Raw genomic sequence first — 9436 nt, 5'->3', positions numbered from 1 at the left:
TTAATTTATTGAATACTGATTACGTAGTTTCTGGTTTCTTAAAAATAAAACACCTTATTATTAGTACAACAAAATACCTTCTCAGATCAGTTTGCTCTTAAACACTTGAACGTCGTCTTAGGACTAATTCATGACATATTCAAAATCAACGTTATCTTGTGTAATGAGCTATTTTCGTCATCAAACTTGGGATAATATTGAAATCCACTTCTTTGAACATTTAAGGGAGTCAATCTTTATTTCTAGAAACATACCGTTATCTAGAGATTTGATGGAAGCTCGCTTGTAAAACTAACTACAGGTATTGTTCCACTAGCTCCTGTAATTCAGTAGCTATGATTGAAGCTACGTGAAAACATGTTTCGTACAGAAGCTGTCTTTGGGTATTAAAAACAACGTTTTATTTAATTTCGTTCTATCTGCAGAAAACCTTGCGGGGAAGGTTTTCTAATCTTTAAGTTTTTTTTTTTTTTGAAGTACAACAAAATGTTAGTTTGGCGAGGGAAACTGCCAGAGGTGACGCTGCGGCTTCATGTAAACATGGTAGCCGCTAGTGTGGATACGCATACGGCAACTAACCTCACGGCTAATCCTAACCGGTTAACAGTTCCTGTGAGTCAATCACCCGTATGCAACTTTTGGATAGATGCTGAATGGTTCACTGATTAAAAGTATCAACACACCACGTAATTAAGGAAGAACTGCGCTTCTTCCTTTCACCATAATGTTGGAACAAGAACGATTTTTTTCCTCAAAGCGGTTAATGGCATCATTTCAAGGTTTATGCTGCAATACATTTTAAACAAACAAAAATACAAACAGAACTATTGGTATTCATCGGAATATCAAGACTTTAAATGCTGAGACAAGAAGGGTTTCAATCATTCTTTTGACAAAAGCATTTATAGTAATAAGTGCTCATATCTTTTTTGTGAATCATATAATCATTTTAAGATTAAAACATATAAAATAATAATGATACATGAAGTTAGTAAGGGAACAATCCAGAAACTGGACCCGGCATGGCCAGGTGATTAAGGCGTTCGACTCGTAATCTGAGGGTCGCGGGTTCAAATCCCGGTCGTACTAAACATGCTCGCCCTTTCAGCCGTAGAGGCGTTATAATGTGACGGTTAATCCCCCTATTCGTTGGTAAAAGAGTAGACCAAGAGTTAGCTGTGGGTGGTGATGACGAGATGTCTTCCTTCTAGTCTTGTTTTGCTAAATTAGGAACGGCTAGCGCAGATAGTCCTCGTGCAGCATTGCGCGAAACTAAAAAATAACAAACAAACAATCCAAAAACTAAATCTCTAGACGAAATCACTGACTAATCATCTCCGAATTGGTAAAAACTACTTAAATGTTCAGTTTGTGTTTTGGTTTCGTCTAAAAAATGTTATTATTTCTTCTTGAGACACTTTTTTAAAAGCACTAAGACCATAATTAGTTCCATATGTTTATTACACATAAAAATTTGGAATCATAATTGCCTGCTTGCAGCAATTCTGTTTTCGGATGATCTTTGAACTTCACCATACAAAACAAACTTGACTTAAAATTGCTTTAGAGAAGGCAAATTTCACGAGCAAGCCACGTTCTAGTTTCTTAATAATGTCATCATTGGGATGGTCTTGCCATATTCAGCTTTGGTTCTTGTTGTTATGACGTTTTTCAGGAAAGTTTGGAGATCGAAAACATCTTCCAGAACTTTCAGAAAAACAAACAAACTGATATCACGTAGATAGGTCACTCAAACATTATGTAAGACAACTCTTATTTCGTATAAAACTAAATACAGCCAACTTAATAAGACGTCTACACGTTTTTAATGACTTTTTTTAACGTAAACCTCTCATAGTTTCTCGATCTTTCATTAATAGAAAAACAAATTTTATTTTAGTGTGTGAATAAGAACGTCGTTGAATGTGAACCAGTAGTTTTGGTTCTGTTTTGAATGACAAGCACATGACCGAGTCAGATCAGATATTTTTATAGTGTGGATAAAATTGTAATAACAGGCATATATGGCACGTAAGGTAAAATAATCTACCCTTAAGTTTCTCTTTACATGGAAGACATGCGTCCGTACCCATATGGAACAATGCTATTATTACTATAGTGGAGTTGTTAACCGCTACAAGGAATAGTGAGTGGCCTGTTGTAGAAGGCGTATGATGAGAGTCCCCGAGAAAATGAATATTTCACTTATTTACTGTTTTAACGTTCAGTTCTCTGCGTTGATATAAGGATAATTAGGAGAATAAACGATGACTTGAATGCCGATGCGATCATACACTCACATAAAAAACATATATACAGAAGGTAGAGAGACACGTGCTAACTACAAATACACACGTAAAAAACACATACATCAATGTAAAGAGTACGTATATATTTATATATTAATATCAAGCACCAAATTTTTAAATCAAACGTGATTAATATAAGTTCTACTAAGCTACGGAGTAAACTGCAGTATTTCTCATAATTCAAGTTCACTTATAATTATAGAAAAGTTTATTTTAAATTTCGCGCAAACCTAAACTACATGAGGGCTATCTGTGCTAGCCGTTGTTAATTTAGCAGTGGAATACTAGATGGAAGGCAGTTAGTCAGTACCACCCACCGCCAACTTTAAAGTTTCTCTTTTATTAACATTGATCGTAACATTATAATGTCCCCTCCCTGCTCAAAGGGCATGTTTGGTGGAACAGGAGTGCTCTAACTACCTGTCTATGCAATTATGTAAAGAACCAAAATTAAACCTAAGAATTTAAAAAAAGCCAAACAATAAAAGCTGAATCAAAGCATCAGTAAGGTCGGTATAGCTATAAACGTCACCAAAAAATTTACTTAGTCAATAATATTGCATTACGAATACGTATAAGTTTATTATGAAATACTCTTAAAGTTATGGCAGCGAGTTTCATAATTTTATGTAGATTGAACAAAGCAATTTAATTAAAGGCAAAATTCAAAATATACGAATAGTCTGGGGCGTAATATATTCTCCTTATCAGAACAAATTGTACGGGGGCAAACTAGAGAAATACAATAAGTCTCTGACACGGAGTTAATTTAATATCATCAGAGTTGTTTTACTGTATTATACCGAATAACGAAGTTGTTGCAATGCCGCAGTGCTATTCACATACCTAAGAGAATTTAGTTTACTTACTAAATTATGAGAAAAAGAGTGTAAAAATTAAATAAATAATTTAACTAAATTTCGTCTTGCAATGTTGTGGAATTATAGAGACACGCCTAAAGTTTATGTTGTTAAAGAAACGTATTTTATATTTGTTTGTAACTAAGCACAAAGCTACACAATATGTTATCGATGTTCTGTCCGAAACCCGGTTTCAAGCATTGTAACTCCGCAGAAATTCCGCTGTGCCACTGGGGGCGAAACTTATCAATACGACTTTCGTGTTGTAGCGTTTATAAAGTGTTTTAACTCATGTTACGAGTTTATTAAACAAAAAGAGGTTTGATTGCATAAGTTTCAAGATTTAATGTTATCAAATTAAAGTGATGTAATTATGGAAGTTTAGTGATGTCTTTAAATGAAAGACATGAAGCTATTTAGTTTACGTGATGCAATACTGTTAAGATATATTTACATAAATGATTTTTCATGTTGTGAATGAAACATATTACAAGATAAGTTTCACAAAGTAATATTGTTATAGCAAAGAAATAAGACAGTATTATTTTCAGGCTTATTGTTGTAAAGTATTTCAGGGATACTTGTACACTTGTATGTAAATTAGACTGTTGTGAAATCAATAAGTAGCCTTCATTTGTGTATGTTAATTAGACTACTATGAGAACACGAAGTCATAAATAGTGTCATATGACTCGTACACACTATGTTCTTGTACATCTGGCTCTGTTCTGGTGTAGGTTTATTTGGATGTTATGAAGTCTCTAAATAAGTTTCCCTTGACCATTTCCTGGACATGTGTGGAACGTAAATAGAATTACTTTTACGTTTGTTTTTTCTGACTTACTAGGCTACAGAATCTTCCTTACGACACCAGCTTTAGCAATAAAGGACACATCTGCATCTTTTTTGTTGTTGTTGAGAAATATGACACTTTAACTTTTTAAAAATATGCTCTTAACCAAATTTTAACTTTTATACAAAAAAGCACGGTTTAGGTCAGTAACTAATATAATAATGCCGTTTTGAAAAGGTTAATGTGGTTATAGCTTGACGTATTCGAGCACAAAAGAATGTACTGTATTGACAGAAATGAAGTGAATGTTTAAATTGTTTTCCCTTCGGAATTAATGTCGATTATTTTCACATATTAATTATCATAGGAGTCAGTCAAAAGAGTATTGTTTTCCATAAGTTCCACCTGGGCACGTTGCATGAACGTTCCCCCCATTGTTATATCATCTATATATATTTTATGTGTGCATGTGAAGTAAGAGATGATTGTTACTTCAATGAATCCACTCTCATTGTTCATCTCTATATGTTTTGCTTTGACAAGTCAAGTTCTTTGCCAGCAAATCTAGTATTTACTTGCTGGCGTCTCGTGTTCGAGATACCTGACTCAAAGAGAACTCTGTCCTAAATGTTATTACACTAAGTAAAGGTGAGTTGAGACAGAAATGTGATTTTATTAGGTTTCGTTAAAACTGGTAAGGCCGAGCTTTGCTTTAACTGTTATTTATCATAGCAACTTTATCCTACCTAGGCTAAGGTGGTTTTATATATTATAGGAAAACCTAGAAACCAAAGTAGATCATATACACTATAGCTGTAATGTTTAAAAACTACTATAAAAACTACCGTAATACAGTAAATGCGCTGAAGAGATAACTCAAAAAGCCAAGTTGAAAGTTTTGAATATGTACTTACAACATTTAAACTCATAAAAACATTTTTTATAATTTGAAATTATTTCAGACTAAAAAACTTTGTTTTTAAAATACACATATTTGGTGAATAATAATGAAACTACTAGTCTACTCTAACACACGTGTATTACATTATTTTGGCTAAACCCGTGTTTATTGAGTTTTGTTCTATAACTTCAGCCTAATGAGCAGACGTTAATTTTGAAGTCATTATTCAATTATGTTTTAAACCTAAACAGAAATAAATGGACTCCGTAAATTTAAAGATAGTTACAAATTTATTGCATATTAAAATATAGTTTTTGGTCAAAGAAATATGTACCTAAACTCCCTCTAAACGCAAGCATATTACTTTGCAAAGGTTTTTCAAGATACACATTATTATACCTTTTTCCACTCATAACACATTTATACTTTTAAGACTGATAAGGCAAAGTAAACTGGTTAACAGACCAAGCAGCATGGTAGAATCAATACGTTAGGAAAATAACCTGTTAGTAAGTTTCTTGTTAGAGCAACTACATGTTATGCGGTTTTACAGCTGCAAATCTTAATATCTCTTTTAAAATACATATGCCACGTATTAAGATAACAGTAATTTGTATATTCCCAATACAACAATGTATTTGAATATTTTTGTATAATAAAGCAACTCCTTGTACTTGACCCGTTAGGTTAGTACCATACAGAGTTCACACAGTATTTGTGTTGTATACCTTGGTGTACCCTGTAGGAAAGTTCATTTGTCCAACCACTACCTAACAGAAATCATGAAAAAAATGTGAAAAACTAAAAGATAATGTGAAACCAGCCTAACGTAGCCTGCAAGCAATTTTTATCACGACATTTTGGCAACTTTAGCATTTTTTAATGAAACGTTATAAAGAAATTCACAAAATAAAAAAAAGCAGCTTAAAAGTTTTAGCAATTTATCTTTGTATGAAGTAGGTATAAAGAACAAGACTGGTCACACGTACACGTCACGTGAGAGTTTATTTCAGAGAGAAACGAGCAGTAACAGTCAAACTACAGTATCTACTGAAATATCAATTGTAAATCAGTAAGAATGGGCTTCTTTCTTTGAAGAATCATTAGTAATTATTTTCTCAATCTTATGATGTGGAGTGAGTACACATAAAATATCTAGCCAAAATAAACTCCGGAAACGAACATTGCTGAACTTGGAATTTTTACCTCTTTTTTAATTAGGCCTCGTAACGAGCGTGACCTTAAGAGTTATTTCAAACGTCTTTCCAGCTGTAACCAATTTAAAGACCGTGGATGTTTAAGAATGTGTCGCTTGCGCAGAAAAAAAAAAAAAAAAAAGATTTAACTTAATGAAAAACCGTTCCAAACTAAAATAGAAAACACAGAAAGGCAGTAAAGCGAACAGTTTATTCCACTACAAATACATTGTCAGAATTTTCTGTGAATTTGAAATACATTTTTTTTGTTAAACAGAAAATAAATATGTAGTTTCACAAAATCATGTAAGCTTTTTTAATTTCCAAATTCATTTATTATCTCATTACGTACAGCATTTTATAATGTATTATACCTTGGAAATGTTAAGAATGCATACGACAAGTGAACCTCTAATCCTAACTCCCCCTTTTATATTTGTGTTTAATTACATTTCAGTTTAACATAACAAAAGAAATACAAAATGTTATAACAAAAAAACGAAATAAACAGCGTTATAACAAACTTATCGATTCCAATGAACATAATTTCCTAATTGCTTCTACAGGTTTTCAAACAATGAATTTAATCGTATTCTTAAGCGATAAGATTTTCCGTAGAAGAAATAAAAATACATGTAGAAACTAAATTATTAATTACTTTATATTAATGGTTTGCTTATGATAATACTGTAGCTGTTGCCGCAGAAACGAGTCGTGGCGCCAGGGGAGACATATGTCATTTATAACCTGGTTTACAGCAAATTTCTAACTATTCGATAGTCTACATCCGCCATAGTAACGCTGGAGGAGGGCCTGGCATGGCCTAGCGCGTAAGACTCGTAATCTGAGGGTCGCGGGTCGCGCCCGCGTCGTGCCAAAACATGCTCGCCCTCCCAGCCGTGGGGCCGTATAATGTTACAGTCAATCCCACTATTCGTTGGTAAAAGAGTAGCCCAAGAGTTGGCGGTGGGGTGATGACTAGCTGCCTTCCCTCTAGTCTTACACTGCTAAATTAGGGACGGCTAGCACAGATAGCCCTCGAGTAGCTTTGTGCAAAATTCCAAAAACCAAAACCAACGCTGGAGGAACATATAACAAGCAATGATGTTTTTATAGAAATATTGTTAAACAAACAATGATATTTCTATAGAAAGATGATTAAACAAAGTAGAACAAAACATTCTGAACAAGGAAGCCTCATTCTTATAAACCGTAATTTACTTCAGTAATTGGAATTACATATAAGATGATTATTAAGATATTTATTTTTTGTTAGTTAGAAACATAGATTTCTTATATGCGATGAAGAAAGCTGTCCCCACTTTTCATTACAATGAAGCATTCAGGTTTCTTTATCTTGCATGTTTGCTTGTTTAGGTTATAACGTAGACGTTCATGTTTGTTTATCTATCCTAACCAAAACTGAATATCGTATTTGCCAACCGCAATTCAATGGACTATTAGATTTGTTTATCTAACATGTTGCTCAGATGTTTATCGAATGTACTTCCATTGTGTTATATATGTATGTTCTTTTTGCGTTCTTAGATTTGTTTGTCTATGCGATGTTATGTTTTTTCGTTTGTTTACAGGGGTATATTAAAAGTAATTTGTTTTGTTTTTTGAATTTTGCGCAAAGCTACACGAGGGCTGTCTGCTCTTGCCGTCCCTAATTTAGAAATCTAAGACTAGAGAAAAGGCAACTAGTCATCACCACCGACCGCTTACTCTTGGGTTACTCTTTTAGCAAAGAATAGGGAGATTGACCGTCACATTATAATGTTTCCACGGATGAAAGGGCAAGCGATACTCGGATTACGAGTCAAACGCCTTAACCCATCTAGCCATGTCGGGCCTTATTAAAATAACACTTGTTTGTTCATTGATTACTTTATTTTTCTTTCGCATTTGGTTTTCTTGTATATTCTGTAGATTTTCAGATTTGATTTAGTGTCTAGTTTCGCGTACTGCATAACACTTATGTTTATAAGTAATATATTTTGATTGTCTCCAAGTAACAAAAACCGTACTTGGAAAGTTTTATTAAGGCTATATGGTGTACTATACTCTCCATAATAATTTGAAACATAGGACGATTATCTTTTAAAGCAAAAATTAAAAAACCAAAAACTACTAAAACCGTGGTACAGTAATCATATCTAGTGACAATATCCTAATGCTAATCCAAATAAAAACTGAATCAATTCGTCCTTTCAGTTTTTAAGATTGTTAGACATAAATAGCTTTTAATAGAAATATAACAGCATAAGTGTTAAGAACTAATATCGTTGAGAAGATGGTGTAATTTAAATTATTACCAGTTAAAATGTTATATTATTGTAATCCCAGATAAAGCAACTAATTCCAGAAGAAGGTTTATTGATATAGTCGAAACTTCAAAGTCTTGTGTACTGAAATAAGTTACTTTAGTTGTTTCTTCGTATTACTAAAAGTATACAAATCAAATAATCCTGACTGTTATATCCATTTCTATAATAACAAAGGAAAGCTTGACAACCACAACTGACCGTCAGATATTTCAACTGGGCTATCGATCAACATTATGAACGTCGAAATCAGTGATAATAGCAAAGAAAGTCCTCCACTGTCTTTCACACAAGCTTAACACATGACGCTTTTAAATCAGCCTTTGTTAGACCTATATAGGAAGCACTCAGATAGCTGTAGAAAACAAGGATAATCCCATAAACCTTAATTGTTCTGAGTTTTTCATTCATACAAATAACAGCACAACATAAATAAATATAGTTTAAACTTTATCTATTGTTTTAGGGAAAACTTGAATTTTAGAAAAGCGTTTCAGATCGTGGAGCACTTGAAAACGCCTAATCATATGGATGCCGGGTTTCAAAACTTAACTCTATTTTTTCTTTCAATAAGCAATTAACTCCCTCTATTATTGATTTAAATAGATTACTTTACTACTCAAGTTAACTGTTTAGATGTAACTGTGGCTTTGAAAACAGTGTATAAGTTCAGCCATAACTTATTATTGACCAAGCATATCAAGTATAAAGATACGCATTGTTAAAGCCATGATACGTTGACTGCTATCGAACTAAGAACGCCAGCAACTAATTGGCCCTCATCATTGATGTTATCTCAAAATGTGATCTGCCTTCAAATATCATCCTATGTTCGGTGGACGTATTCCTACAAACAAACGTGTTACATGATCAAAGTTGAAACGATTTTCATTTTGTCTCAAAATTTTGACAAGTGAACAAGAAAGATAAAATCAACCCCTACTTCCCATTTCTACGTTACATTAAGTACTAGCAAGCTTTAAAAGTACACTTATTTAACTGTTTTACACCATACTCAGATATCTTTGGATGCTCCCAGTTTCTTCGTTC

Source organism: Tachypleus tridentatus, chromosome 11 (assembly GCF_004210375.1).
Source record: "Tachypleus tridentatus isolate NWPU-2018 chromosome 11, ASM421037v1, whole genome shotgun sequence".
NCBI lineage: Eukaryota > Metazoa > Arthropoda > Merostomata > Xiphosura > Limulidae > Tachypleus > Tachypleus tridentatus.
Note: the sequence above shows the minus strand (reverse complement) of the source record.